This window comes from Cricetulus griseus (genome assembly GCF_003668045.3).
Source record: "Cricetulus griseus strain 17A/GY chromosome 1 unlocalized genomic scaffold, alternate assembly CriGri-PICRH-1.0 chr1_1, whole genome shotgun sequence".
NCBI lineage: Eukaryota > Metazoa > Chordata > Mammalia > Rodentia > Cricetidae > Cricetulus > Cricetulus griseus.
The window spans coordinates 166,359,777-166,375,883 of record NW_023276807.1 but is presented as its reverse complement, the minus strand read 5'-3'; the positions used below and the strand labels follow the sequence as shown (position 1 = coordinate 166,375,883).

General features: G+C 42.3%; 1 protein-coding gene across 1 annotated transcript in view; it reads right to left on the bottom strand.

Moving 5' to 3' along the window:
• The window catches only part of LOC100759972 (ATP-binding cassette sub-family G member 3), a 52,136-nt gene extending 42,572 nt beyond the window's left edge, over positions 1-9,564 (bottom strand). The window contains exon 1 of the mRNA XM_027388472.2: positions 9,467-9,564. The gene's annotated coding sequence lies outside the window, so the exon portion shown is untranslated. The remainder of the gene's footprint in view (positions 1-9,466) is intronic.
• Positions 9,565-16,107: the final 6,543 nt, after the last annotated feature.

Genomic DNA, 16,107 nt, shown 5'->3' with positions numbered 1-16,107 from the left:
CCCAATGAGTAGAGTGTAAATGTTGTTATTCATAATTCATAAAGAAAGGAGGGAACAGATGAGGGGGCAATTGTTCTTACTTCAAAAGCATATTATAATATTATACAAGTTCAGAGGTAGAATAATACATGACCACAATGACCACATGTCCGGTATGTCCATGTGTTTCTGTGTGTGTGTGTGTGTGTGTGTGTGCTTATGGGGTGTAACATAATAATAAGTGGGACTTGCACAGTCATCAGGAGAAATTTCTATTTCCAGCTTCAGACTGTTCCTCTGGTCATTTTGCATCTGCAGACAACCAAGAAGATGACCTGCTGGCAATGACATCATCATTGCTGTAATGGGCATGGTAAAATCTAGGAAGACTTAGATTTTAAAATGACAGTGATTAGGGACACAAAATCAGTAAGTAGCTAAGCAGCTTAAGAAACTCAAGGAAAAACAATATCAAAGTGAAGGGACCAGCTTCCCTTTCAGCAGCCATAACAGCCAAACACGTGCTTGCCATAAACCTGCCTTGGTCACTTAGAGGTCAGATGCCTGTCTCGTGACAAGGAACCCATCAGAAGTTAATCACTAGAAAGTCAGATGCCTGCCTCGTGACAAGGAACCAATCAGAAGTTAGCTGGTGGCGCTATCTTTACGACTCTGGGTGTGCTTTACGGACAAGCCCACAGCAATAACGTGGAGAGCATAGCAACCACCCTGGGAGGGCTTATGGGCCATACCAACCAGTTGACCAATCAACACAGGGCAAACCCTCCAAGCCTGGAGGCACGCCAATCCTGAGCTTGTGCGTACCCCAGACACTCCCCTTACGCTGCCCTATAAAGATCTGTGCGCAGCGGCTTCAAACTGTTTTTGCTAGCTATCTGCCATGGTGGATGGGTCAAAGACCCAAGCTAACATGGGGTTAGCTCATTAAACTACAATAAAGCCTCATGCAATTTGCATCAAGCTTTCGCCTCCATTCTGTGTTTGGGGTGGCCGAGGTCCTGGGCTAAGATTCTGGAAGCCTGGGCTTTCCGAGGGTCTTACAAAAGAAATTTAAATGCCTCATTTCACAACTTGTTAATATCTGCTTTAAAGTAAGACTTTTAGTGAACTGAGCTTGGATAATTTAAAATACCATCTTCAATACAGATAGTTTTTCCTTCTAATAGCTGTCAGCTAGGGTGGTGAGCTCCTGTCTGTGAGAGACCAGCCACTCAGACAAGCCCTCTCCAGGAGCAATGTTAAAGAAAACAGGGGGCAGCAGCTGTGTGAAGAGCTCTGATGACAGCAACCAAAGCAGCCAGGGCTGCAGGGACAGCAGAACTGAAGCCAACCCAGACCCTGCTGCCTTCCCTCCTGCCATAAGCCACCAAGCACAGGACAAATCCAGAAAAGGCAGGTATAGTAACCCAGCTTTGTGGGGCTTCAGTTGGATCCAGCCGACTTGCCAGGCTCATACTTGAGAGGTGGAGTGTGGGTTGAGATACGACACGTAAAAACATTAAGAAAAAGACAGAGACAAAGGATATAGTCGGGAGGGCACTCCAGTGAATACTGAATGCCCCAAGTTTATTCTTCAACATTATTAAATGCCTCAACCAAAAAGGGGAACATGGCAAAAGATTTCTTTATCAAGATACAAGGAAGAAACAGACCTTCTTCCTTAATTCTTCCAACATTTGGTAACCACACCTTAGACTCAATTACTCGTTTATCAAAAACTCTTAAAATCCAGGTTCTAGGGTTTTCACTAAGAATTAAAAAAAAAAAAAGCATTACAAATAAGCGAAGGAACTAAAATCTGAGGGAAAAAGGAAGTGACCCACACACAATTGCTCCTCTGCATGTTCTTTTAGTTGTCTTTTTCTCTGTCTCTCTTCATGTTCTCTGTTTCTCTTTTCTCTGTTTCTGTCTCACCTCAGTTCTTGGGGATACAGGTATATATACATTTGCAACAGTAATTCCTTTTTTCAATGCAATGTGAGGCTTGAGTTTCTCAGGGTCAGTAAGACAGATAAAATTCACACACACAGCAATAAACTACAATAGCTAGGAGAAACTATTAGCATCAATTGCTTAGGGCTATAGGCAAAAAGAGAGGGTCTAAGTTTGATTTGCATAAGAAACAAACCTGGTGCCTTCCAGTGCTCTATCCTCAGTGATGGCAAAGGTCTTCAGGAAATTTACTTTTCCCTGAGGATGTGAAAATGGGCTGATTACCTTTGTCCTTATCTTGGAGGGAACAGTAAATCTCTGAGCTAAAATCTTGAGTTAATAAAACAAGAAGTCTGAGAATCTTTTATTGTAGTGTTAGTTTAGGTTATCACTTCTCTATCTGCAGGTGAGGTAAAACCAGGGCATGCTTATTTTTCTATCCATCTAGGCAACTATGAATCAACAACTTTGGGTGTGTAGCAATCCTATGTCCTTGGATATCTGTGAATGTCTTAGATGGGATGCTTTTGCCTGGTCCCTAAACACTGACCAAATGCTTATAATAAGGATAATTACAAGAAGGCAGATCTCTATAATTACAAGGGAGAGGGGAACAAGGACCTGATAGTGGGAAACAGGTCTCATACATAGCTAAGGAATGTAATCAGTAAACTAGGACCCTTTAATGGAGGACAGGTATTTACACATAGCTAGGGGGTGTAATCAATAAAACTTCAAATGCATGGGAGAAATTTGTCCCACTAAATGGTCAGATAGTGGTAAACTGTGGGAAGTAAATCCCAGGTTTGTTACAGAAAGGAATAAGCTACAGGTAGAATCTACAGCAAGAAACAGAGAATTCATTCACAAGATTATGACACCAAGTACAGCTTTTGTACTGGTTTCATCAATCAGGAGAATGCTTAATTCTTTGGACTTATCTCATGATAAGATAGCTGTATAATTACTGTGTGATCTTGTAGCACTTGTTATCTGGCCTTGAGGGCCAAGAGTAACCACACCTCAGAAAGAGTCTCTTGTTATTTAGATAAGACATCAACGGATTTAGGTAAGACATCCATGATCAAGATCAAACATCTTATAGTAGCCACACCTTAGACCTTTAGTTTCTATGATTTTAACCTTGAAAGAGTAAGGATACTTTTGAGCTCTTTGACCTTAAGCCAAGATGAAGGGGAGCCATCTCTGTAGGTGCCAACAGGCAGGAAAACAAAACTTGGTAAACACATCTGCCAGAAGCCCTGTTATTACAGAAAACAAACAAACAAAACAAAACAAACAAAAAAAACTATTAGCAGTCTTTAACCAAGCAAACCTGGAGCCTCAGACCAATGGCATGCTCTAAACACTGGGCCTTGATATCCAGAAGGCTTAGGCTTTGGGAATTTGAACAAACCAAACTATGGGGCCAAGCCTCTGCCACATCAGTGTGCTCTACTCAGACATTGCTAGTAAAACAATAAACCCCTCGGTTCAAAAATGTTATCCAAAATTTTAATTGCAAATTTCTAGGCATGTCAGTAAAAATGATTAAATATTCCAAAAGTGAGAACATAGAAGAATGCTCACAAGTAACCCAGACTGTGATTGGAAATCATTAATAATATGGCAATTGATTGCTACATTCGAAGACAGAAAGGAATTACAGATTTCTTATCACAAGACAAATTCTATTTGAAAAACAACCATAATTAAGATTTTAATAAATGCAATTAAAAGCCACTCAAACACTCACAGATTAAGAAGGAAAACTGGAGAAACACAGGACATATAATGAAATGAAATCCATTCTGAATGGGAATTCTCATATGAAAAAAGAAGCTCCATGTTGGAAAGAAAGAGCACTGCACAAGAGCATAAGGAATCTGCAGGACTTGATGAAAGGGTCTGAAGTACCTGTACAAGAGCACCTGTGACAGGAGAAAATGCAGAAGACAACTGGCACATAGAAAAACCCTGGCCTGGGCATGAGGCCATGTGCAGCATGTGTGAGGCCAGGGCAGCAGCTCCAAGGTAGAACAGGGTGCCCTGGTGACAGCAGGCTGGCAGGAGAAACCTATCACTCTTGTGAGCCTTAAACCCAGCACTGGTATCAGACCTGACACTGTCTCCTCCTGCATGGCAGAGCAGTATTGGGCATTGAATCAGTCACGGTCATGGGAATGCCATGTGAAAAACATGCATGCACACACTTAGGTCATCCACATGTCAGATTACTGAAGATTAATACATTCACAAGCTACATCAACTTTCTTGCCTTTCATTTCCCAGGCACTTTTGTTTCTTTCTGAGGCTTGTGGCTTTTGGCAAGTGTAAACTTCTTCCTTCTGATCCTAATGACCAATATTGGCTCTCAGAGCACAGACTGCATTGAACACAACGAGACACAGTATCACCAAGAAAGAGTACAGTGGTGAAAGGGTCAAAGCAGAGTTGTGGAAGGTGAAAACAGAATTGATATACATGCAGCAGAGAGAGCTATTGTGGAACAGGGTGGCCAATAAATCCTCAGTTGGTTCAAAGCACAGTGTCAGTTCAAGACACAGAGCTGACTCCAGGCATAAGGGGTGAGAACAATTGTGAGCTCAATGAACCACCTCATGGTGAGCAGAAGTCCTGGGGACAGAGTTGAGAGTTTGTTGCCTTGTACCTAGTGATGCATAGAAAGGTGGCCTGATGATGGCTCAGATTATGATCCAGGTGATGGCATTGCAGCACTCATGGCTCAGGTGATTCAGACACACACACAAGCTTGTTATTTGGAGAATGTCTTCAAACATCCATGGGTCTAGGTGTTCCTGGATTGATTCGTTTATATTTAGAAATAATTCATTTGCATTAAAAGTTATTTATCAGCCTATGTCTGGACACTTGCACAATAAGGTACAGAGACATTTTTTCTCAACATTTGCTTTGAAAATGAAGCAAACCACTGTTATATAAAATGGAGTCACTCAGTGAGAGGCACACTGAAAACAACTGTCCTATGTAATACAGAGGAACATGAGTGGGCACAGTCTGACCTCTACTCCTTCCATCTCTCACAGTGATAGAACCAGGAGCTCTACTCTCTGAGTTTGAGCTGTGGTGTGGATCCAAAGTCTTTAAGCATGTGTCATGGTGTCCTAGGACACACTGGTGGGTACAAAGCCCTGAGGGACAGTAGTAGAGGTGGGAGTGACTGACAGACACTCATAGCTCAGGCTGTGGAGGCATGAGGACACGTTGCCTTGCCTCCTGTAACCAGAGATGACATGGCTCCTGTGGATGGATGACTGCTGAGCCTGAGAGTTCTGAGCAGGTGCTGGCAGATTCTTTGATTTTTGAAGCTGCCTATGCTGCAATTTGTGTGCAGCAGACAGGGGCTGAGAACTCGGATTCCGAGTACAAGGATCACTCAGTTTCCTAGCTTTTTCCTTATTGCATGGTGGTTTGCTACTGGATAGGATCTGAAAATGTTTAGGCAAACAGCTCAGCTCCCCGGACTTCTCTCCATGGCAGAACTCCATGGCAGAACTCCACGCTGCCTTCCCCCAAAGCATCTGGGAGATGCTGCTTTGTTAAGACAAACCCACAAACAGAAGTGCCAAGGTCCACCACAGGGCACAAGGACCTCTGGGGCCAGCAGTGTCAAAGATCATAGAAGGAAGGATGGTCTTTAGATTAAACAATTCTCTGTTACTTATGGTACCTGTGTATTGTGTACAGCACCAACCTAGAAGTCAGCAGCAGAGCAGGACAATATACACTAAACATGACCCTGATTCCCCCCAGAACTGACAAATTCTATAAAAGCACCAAGAGAGAGGCTCTTCAATGTGTCTCTCTTCCAGATACTAAATGTTATGTATAACTTTCATGGAGTACTTTTTAAAAAAAATTTTAAAGTTTTTAATCTTTTGAAAACCCTTGTCTCGTGTTAATTTCATCCTGTTGTTGACTATGAGGCAAGGTCTCCTTGGATGATTCAGACTTGCCACTAATTTGTGATCTTCCTACCTTCCAAATGTCAGGATCATAGACCTACAGCTTGTCTATTTTATTTACAACTATTAAACTTTGTAACTATATTGTTCTTAATCTCCTGCTTTTTTCCTCTTCTCCTTTTCTTTTTTCTAACCTTGCTACATATTTTTGGGGACTTTTTGAGATAGGATTTCTCTGTGTACCCTGGCTGTCTTGGAGCTCTCTTTGCAGACCAGACTGGTCTTGAGTTTCGAGATCCACCTGCCTCTGCCTCCAAAGTGCTGGGAGCAAAAGCGTGCATCACCACATCCTGTCCATTAGTTCCTTATTCCCATTCTGATTATTGTGGGAAGCTGTCTCTGGTATTGTTCCTGTGGTTTAATTTTGGACCCTGGCCATTTCTGGGGATTAAGCCCTCTGTAGAAGGAAGCTTAATATACAAATCCTCATATCGATGTGTAAAACATATTTGCTCCCACAGGTGCACAAACCACAACAACGACACACAAGAATGTGGTAAAATAAAACTTTCTCAAAAGACCATAACATATCAGCAACTTAATCTAAACATACTTAATTAGATAAAGTGCTGAAGAAATCATTGAAGAAGTTGATTTTAAAATGACTATAACTTCAAAAAGATACACAACCGAAGGAAATAAATAAAACAATATATGATAGTTTTTAAAAAATGAAAAATTTGGAACATGATCCAAATAATTTCTTTTAATTCAGGAGAAAGCATTATCACTACACTAAACAAACTGAAAGATAAAATACTAGGGTTTCAAGGATATGGTTAATGAGTTATTGCTTTCAGAGAGCAATAAAGAAACATCTATGATGACCTCCAAGACATAACAGACAGACCAAACAGGATCACTTTTATTATAACAGAATACTGAAACAGAGACTAAAGACATAGAAAGTCTATTCAATAAAGCAATATCATACATAAAATGTCCTGTATCTATTGAAAGACTAGGATGTCTAGGTACAGAGGCAATTTAGACCACCACATAAATATGGCCAGAAAATAATCTTGTCATATCACACTCTTAATAAAATTCAGAGAGTTCAGAACAAGAAAAGAATGCTGGAAGTGATTACAGAGAAGAACCATGTTACTAACATGTAACTGATTGGCAAACCAATCAGAACACAGTATATTCCTTGACAGAAATGGTAAAAGCCAGAGCATGGAACTATGTATTTTGAGCGCTCAAAGAAAATAACTGACAACCAATGTGACTACATGCAAATTTGTCCTTTATAAAAACCTTTAAGATGAACAAAACTAAAATAGTGCACAGCCACTGAGGCAGGACTGGAGCAGACACTTACAGGAAAATAAAAATACAAAGGAAGAAGACAAAAAGCTACAATCCCAAGAGTTCAGGAAAAAATAACTCATGTAGTTCTAAGGAATCAACAGTATTGACTCAGGAAGTGTGCTGGTTAGATTTTTGTCAACCTGTCACATGCTGGAGTCATTTGGGAAGAGAATCATCAGTTGAGGAATTGCCTCCATCTGATTGGCAAGTCTGTGGGGGCATTTACTTGATTGATGATTGATGTGGGAGGGCCCAGCCCACTTTGGGGTCCTTGGATGTTTAAGAATGCAGGCTGATGTTGTAGCAGATCAGTACTTATCCCTAGCATAAGAATGGACTTTGGGGGCCCATTTCACATAGAGGGTTACTCCCTCAGTCTAGACACATGGGGGAGGGCCTAGGCCCTATCCCAAAGGATATGACAGACTCTGAAGACCTCCCCCCATGGAATACCTCGCTCTCCTTGGGGAGCAAAATTGGTATGGGATAGGTAGGGTGTTAGTGGGGGGCAGGAGGGGAGGGGAGGGAGAGGGAACTGGGATTGACATGCAAAACAATCTTATTTCTAATATAAATAAAAAAAATGGAGAAAAAAAAAGAATGTAAGCTGAGCAAGCCATGAGGAGTAACTAGTAAGCCCTGTTCTTCCATGATCTCTGATTCAGTTCTTGCCTAAGTTCCTGGCTGGCTTCTCTTAGTGGGGGATTGTGATGAGGAAGTATAAGCCAAATAAACCTTTTCCTCCTCAAGTAGCTTTTTGTCATGATGTTTTATCACAGCAACAGAAAGCAAACTGCCAGTGAGCCAACAAACATCTAAGATGCGAGAGAAGAAAAAGAACACACAGAAATTGAAACCAAAGCAGAAAACGGAAAGTTCATTCAGTACACATTTTCACACTAGCCTAAATACAAATGGTCTCAATTTTGGACTAAAAGATGCAAATGGCAGGCTAAATTGAAAAGCAGAAAATAATAACCAACTGTTTATTGCAACAGGAAACTCAACTCGCTGGCAATGTATATGGAGACTGAAAGTGAAAGAATGGGAAATGGTGGTGTAAGCAAACAGACTTCAAAAGCCATATTCCTATCTGACAAAGGAGATATCCAGCAAACATTAGGAAAAATAACAATGATAACTACATCTACTTCATCACAAACTTTTAACAAATCAAAAAGTTAACTTCTTGTATCCTATCAGATGGCAATGGAATTGGAGTAAGTCAACCACAAGAGAGAGTACAGAAACACATGGTGATTGAACAGTATGTGTTTTATGCAAGCATGGTTCCACATATGCAAATTAATAACAGAAATTCAGCATATAACATGATCAAGGACAAGAATGATATGGAGAAAATCTGAAAAAGTAAACTCATTCTTGATTACAGCCTGAACAAACAGGGAAGAGAAAGTTCACATCTGCACACATTAAGGTCACTGTGATAATCCTACCAACAGCATTACTCTGAACAGGAAATAACTCACATTAGTTCCTCTAAATACAGGATAGAGTCAAGAGCAACCATCCCTCATGTATTACTTAATATGGAGCTTGAATCCTCAGAGAAATAAGATGAGAGAAGAAAAAGCAACAGAGATACAAACAGGAAAGGAATAAGTCAAATTACCCTATAAGTGAAGGAAATGCTTCTATATTTAAAATCCCACAGGGCTGACAGAGACTTTGCATAACATATGCAAGTCTCAGGATTTGGTCCTCTGAACCACATACTAAGAAAGCAGCTCTGAAAACCATCCAGGGTCCAGCAAGATGTCTATGCAGGTAAACGTGCTGGCTACACAAGATTGCAGATCTGAGTTCCATCCAAGAACACCATGAAAGGGAGAATACAGCGGCATGCCTTTGAAATCCCAACAAAGGGTTTTCTCCAGGAAGCTGAAGGTCCCCTCACCTGGAGTGCCCAGCACGGAAGAAACTACAGGAAAGATCATCTCAAGTTGGAAGAACAGAACAAACTCTTCAAAAGTTTTCCTGTGATCTCCACACACAGTGTGTCCCCCTCCTCCACACCCCCTCCACAAACTGAAAAGTCTGGGAGCAGCTGTGGGAAAGCATCTCTGGATTTAAATTAGCAGGGTAGTTTATGGAAACACGCTTGCACACCTCTGAATACACCTCCACAAGTCAGTGAGGTGAGTGATGTTAATTATACTCTAAGAAAGCCATTCCTGCTTGCCCACACTCACTGCTGTCAGATGCAGGAGAAGAAGAGCCACCCAGCCTGCTGCTCAGCTTCTTAGCTTCTGTTTGCGTCAGGAACTTTGAGAGAAGAAAGGCAAGTGAGCCTGGGAGGCCCGGAAGGAAGGAATGGAGGTAGCGCCACCTGGTGGTCAAGTCAGGATTCTTGTGCAACTTGTCGGGAACTCCAGGGTCCAGCAAGAACCTGCATGTAATAACTCTGCTTAGTCTAGAGTATCTGTATGTAATAACCTTGCCTCCGAGTTCAGCTGTATGTAATAACCTACCTCCATGCTTATCTGTATGTAATAATCCTGCCTCCTTATTCAGCTGCATGCAATAATCCTGCTTCTCTGTTAAACTCTGTGTAATGAACACACAGTTTCTAGGCTACTGCACTTTCTCCATCACAGGGCCCAGCCTATCAGATCCCAGCTTCTTTGTCTTTGTGTCTGTCTTTTCTTCATTCTTTCACTACTCCAGGTCTACGTGTTGGAAACCGAGCAAGGACCCAGAACTCTACTTTTTTGAGATAACGTCTCACACTGAACATGAAACTCACTGATTTGGCGATATTAGCCGTCAAGTGAGGCCCCCATGGTCTGCTATCTGACCCATGCCAGTACGGAGGTATAGACGTACATCACTGCACCTTGTTTTTATGTGGGTGGGACTGAACTCAGGTCTTCATGCCTGGATACCAAACACATTAACAGTTGTGACATCTCCTGACCCTACCCTCCTATGGCTCATGCCACAATGGTATCAATTGGTTGAAAAGCCATTTAACCTTGGAACATCCTACTTCTTGGTTTGTCTGAAGTGAATCAAGAATTTTATGTTGAGTTAGGGAGCAGAAGCATCCATTTAGAAAGCCACGTGATTAGGTATGAACTTCCCAGACTCCTGGTCCTTTTCTTGACGGTCATCTTAGAGACATGGCAGTGTGGGTAGGGATGGTATTAGATGTCTACTATTCGTGCTCTCTTTTCTCCTTCTTGTGTCCTCATTTCTGTCTTAAAACTGAGTATCTCACTTGATAATGAATATACAGAGCTGTTAAAGTCATATCAGGTTGAGCCATGTAGCATCTCTGCTCTGAGCCATCTGGTAGATGATAAGCCTGTTCTTCAGTATTTGCTACTTGTTCAGAATCAAAAGGAGAATGAGATGAAATATCTCTCAGGGAGGGCATGGGTCAGTTCTCCAAGTAATGATGAGTAGAGTTGTTTTGTTGATAATGATAAATTTGTGTTTTAGGTCACATCTTCCAGAGAAACAAAAAAGGCTAGACTGGCAATGGAGCTGATCACTGATCCTTCCATCTTGCACCTGGATGAACCCACAACTGGTTTAGACACACGAACAGCACACAAGATCCTTTCATTTCTGAAAAGGTAAATGCTACAGGAGCATTTTTCTCTCATCGTTTACTGTCTGGTCAGTCTATAGATAGTGTGTGCTCCTGGTGCAGGGGATCCAGAAGTGAACAGCAAAATGTCTTCCTCTGTTGTCAAAGATAGTTAACAAAGGTGTGTTGCTATGAAAAGAGAAACAAGCGCATGTAGGATATTTGTGCTGGAGCAAGAGTGCTATTTTAAGTAACAGATGGGACAGTGAAGACCTCAGACATGTGACAAGTGAACTGGGACACGGGACAAAAACCTGCTTCTGACAAAAGAAAGTTGGAAGAAACAGCCAGATGGCACTGATGTAGAGTATAACTGGCATGTCTGCAATATCAAAAAGACCAGAGGAACTAGAACACAATAACCCAAGGTTGGTGGAGCATGGCTAGTGTGTTATCATGACAAACACCACAGAACAGGGGGCTGGACAACGGAGTAATTTTCTTTTTTTAATTTAAATTAGAAACAATCTTATTTTATATATCAATCCCAGTTCCCTCTCCCTCCCCACCTCCCCTGCCCCCCCCCACCAGCCTCACTCTTTCTGCTCCCCAGGGAGGGTGAGGCCTTCCGTGGGGGGAATCTTCTAAGTCTATCATATCATTTGGAGCAGGGTCTAGACCCTCTCCCATGTGTCTTGGCTGAGAGAGTATCCCTCTATGTGGAATGGGCTCCCAAAGTTCATTTGTGTACTAGGGCTAAATACTGATCCACTACCAGATTGTCCAGAAATCCAAACTGACCTCCTCATTCAGGGGTCTGGAACAGTCCTATGCTGGTTTCCCAGCTATCAGTCTGGGGTCCATGAGCAAACCCTTGTTCAGGTCAACTGTTTCTGTGGGTTTCTCCAGCCTGGTCTTGACCCCTTTGCTCATTCAGAGTAATTTTCTTAGAGCTCTGAGGTTGAAACCCTGACATCAAAGTGTCTCATATTAATTTCTGCTGAAGACTGTCTCAGAGGTTTGTAGATGGCTATCATCTCCCTCTGTGCTGTGTCACAATTTCCCCCTAGATGGACCCCTGTGTGATCATGGCCCACTCAAAGAGCTTGTTCATCTTAATTCCCTATTCAAGGATTCTTATCTCCAAATGCTTCCAATTTCTGTGGCTCTTCATATTAGGTCTTCAACATCTGAAATTTTGGAAAGGCACACCAGGGTTAGGGTTAGGATTAAGGTTAGGGTTAGGGTTAGGGTTAGAGTTAGGGTTAAGGTTAGGGTTAAGGTTAGGGTTAGGGTTAGGTTTAGGGTTAGGGTTAGGGTACAGTTCAGTCCACTACAGTTAAGAGTTGATGTGAGCCTCTCCTTCCTCTGCTTGAGAGCCTTCATCCAGTAGCTGATCGAAGCAGAAACAGGCACCCACAGCTAAACACTGAGCCATACTCCTAGAATCCAGTTGTAGAGAGAGAGGAGGGATGAGCAAAGGAGACAAGACCATACTGGAGAAATCTGCAGAAACAGTTGACCTGACCTAGTGAGAGCATGGAGACCCTAGTCATAAAGCTGGGGAAACAGCATTGGACCGAACCAAGCCCTCTGAATGTGGGTGCCAACTAGGAGGCCAAGACAGTCTATGGGACCTCTAACAGTGGAGCCAGTGTTTATCCCTAGAGCACAAATGGACTTTGGGAGCCCATTCTCTATGGAGGGATACTATTATAGCTCAGATACAGGAAGGAGGGCCTGGGCCCTCCCCAAAATGATGCGATGGACATTGATGGTCCCCCGTGGAGGGTCTCACTATCCCTGGGGAGTGGATGGGAGGTGGTTTAGGGTTCAGTGGGGAGCATGGGTGGATGGGAGATCAAAGGAATGGGGGGACTTATATGTAAATAAGAGTGCATATATATATATATATATATATATTGAGTTGATGTGAGGTAGGAAGGGGTTAGAGAAAGCTCACACAGACCCCATGAGCAACTGTAAACACTGTTCCCCTGCCAGCAGGAAGGCTTATAAAGCAAAACATTGCCTTGACAAGGAGGTAGGTTCATTCTGAACCTGTTTGCTGATAGGATTAACCCAGAAACTATCTTAGTGTGATGGCTGACAGAAGGACCTCTGGGATTTGTGCTTGGCATGGTCTTGCTATTCGTCAAAAGAGAATACTGTGTCAGAAGTGTTCCTAGGAAAAACTATCAGAAATTAAGTTTTATGTACCTTTAAATTAACAAAAATATTTTTAAATGACTGAAATCTTATGACTAAATGACTGAATATTATTAATTTAATAAATTAAATTAAATGATGAATACAAAGATACAAGCTTCCCTAGAAATGAAGGCAACCATATTTCTGTTGCCCTTCTGTCACCAATGCCAGCCACCCTTATGTCACTGATGCCACTTAGACATTACCACCTCCCTTGCATCTTCTCCATTTCTTTCTGGCTTCAGAATCATCTCTTTGGTTTTTGTTTGTTTTATAATCTAAAAGAGTTCCTCTAAAGGGGTCAAGACCAGGCTGGAGAAACCCACAGGAACAGCTGACCTGAACAAGGGGTTGCTCATGGACCCCAGACTGATAGCTGGGAAACCAGTATAGGACTGTTCCAGATCCCCTGAAGGTGGAGGTCTAGACAATCTATGGGGCCTCTGATAGTGGATCATTATTCACCCCTAGTACACAAATGGACTTTGGGAGTCCACTCCACATAGAGGGATGCTCTCTCAGCCTAGACACACGGGAGGATCTAGGCCCTGCTCCAAATGATATGACAGACTTTAAAGATTCCCCATGGAAGGCCTCACCCTCCCTGGGGAGCAGAGAGGGTTTGGGATGGGAGTGGGAAGGGGAGGAGGGGAGGGAGAGTGAACTGAGATTGACATGTAAAAGAAGCATATATATACATATAATTTCTTCAGCCTTTCCCAGTGCTTTATGTCCATTTAGTGTTGTAACTATGATTGGGGGAAGGTGTGGCAGTCCTGCCCTGTGTGCTTGATGTTCTCAGTGACTCTTGTTTCTGGATTGGGGGGCTCTTTCTCTTCCATTAAATTTGGAAACTTTGTACCAGGATTTTATCAGAAATGTGTTCTATGCCTCCAACATGAATCTTTTATGCCCAAGATTCATGTACTTGGTCTTTTCATAGAGTTCCATAAATCTAATACATTTCATTTGTACATATCCATTAACTTCTCTTTGGCTAAATGTTTCAATTTCTCTGGCTTGTTTTCCAGCCCTGGCCCACCCTATTGGTGAGATTTTTCCATGTAACTTTTAATTTGATTTATTGAACATTTCATTTCCATTATTTCAATGTTGTTTTTCTTCCATGTTTCTCTTTATTGAACTGCATTCTCTTGCCTGGTCTTGTTTTCCTTTTTCATTCAATTGCTTATGTTTTCTTAGAATTCATTCAGGAGTTTATTTATATCTTTTTGTTTTCTTTAGATATATTTGTAACTATTCCTTTGAATTCTTTGTTTAAATGTTATCTATTTTACTCTTATTGAGTGTCATTACTGATTGGCAGTTGTCCAAGGAGACATGGGATTGTTGCTTAGGGATTTATGCATTTGGGATTTCTAAGTCACCACCATTTTTTCATAGGAAGAGCTTGTAGTGTTCAAAAAGGTCTACGTACTGGAGTAGCAGTGTCAGCTTTGTTTGGTAGACTGGTGTTAGGGCACCAGCTTGCTCCCGTGTACCGCTGAGAAAGAACCCTGCCTGTGCCAACAATCTCTATTGCATTACCTGAAAAGGAAAATCTAAGGTGCAAGTGTATATCCTGGCTTTCGGTTTGAAGAGATCCATCCCATCAGGATGAGGAAGACAAGGTACCAGGTGCAGTAGTCTGGTTGGTCAGATCTAATCTACAGTTAGGAGGGAGAGAGAACAGGAATCCGGCCCTGGCTGTAAAACCTCAGGACCAACCTCCAGCCACCCACTTCCTCCAGGCAAGGCTCTACCTACTAAAGGTTCCACAAACTTTCCTAACAGTATCACCAGTGTGACCAAGCATTCACACACCTGAGCCTATGGGATACATTTCACATTCAAACAACTGTTATCAAGAGGTAGGCCCACTGTGTTAATAATAATAATAAACTAAGAACCAATTGTCCTTTAGGAGCCAATAATCTTGGGCTGTAACAGGGACCTGATGGTACTGAGCTATAAGTCACTGTTGATATGAATGAAAGAAAGGGAAGAATGAGATTGAGTGATTAATACTGTGTTGATTGAAAGTAGCCCTGGTGGAACTTATATGTGAAACAAGCTTGTTCCCTAACTTGAACTAATAAAAAATAAAAAAAGTAGCCCTGGTGATTAGCAAAAGGAGGAGTCGGGGGCGGGGGGGGGGTGAGGCAGTTTGGGCTAAGGTTATGCTGAAAGGGGAAAGGCAGAGATAACCAGCAGGTAATGTAGAACTAGCCTCATTTCCCAGGAGGCTGAGCCAGAGATTACAAGCCAGGCCTTGGTGTGTTTTTTGAGAGAGAAAAATGAAAGGGAAAGAATAATGAGAAAGGACAAGAACAGGGTTAGATTGGGCTGGACTGATAAGTGACTGTGGGTATGAAATGAAAGAATGAATATGAAATAAGCAGAGCTGCATGGGGATATAGGATGGGAATGCTGTCTCCTACCTTACATAGTTCCCTCTTTTACTATGCTATTTAAGCTGGACGTGTTTGGACATCAGCACTTCTGGCAGCTGTCGTCATTCCCTGGAGACCTCCGGCCTTGCCTGGGTGTCATTTGCCCTCTTCCAATCCATTAAACGTTTTGTTTGGGTTGTGCTTTTGGCTTGTTTCTTCTATGACAGGTTCAGGCATTATGCTGGCCTGCCCCTGTTACCTGGTGGAACAGGCAGTACCCTGGTCAGCTCAGGGTTCCATGGGAACTAAGTCTGCACGCAGGTGCAGAGGACCCCTTTAAAAGACAGATCCCTGCCCATTTAAGCTCTCTCTACACTCTCTACTTTTCTCTGTCTGCTTCTGCTTCTCTCCTCTCTCTCCTCTCTCTCCTCTCTCCTCTCTCTCTCTCTCTCTCTCTCTCTCTCTCTCTCTCTCTCTCTCTCTCTCTCTCTCTCTCTCTCTCTCTCTCTCTGGTGACCAGCCATTGCGGTCAGCCATTAACCCTGTTTCTTTTCTCCTTCAGTCTCTCTACTCTGCCGGGCCTATAATAAACTGGTTAACATGTCTAATATGTCTCATCCTGTGTCTCATCTTGTGCCTTCCTCCTCTTCTTTATCTTTAATTTAAACAAAAATCTAACATTCTAGCCATAAAT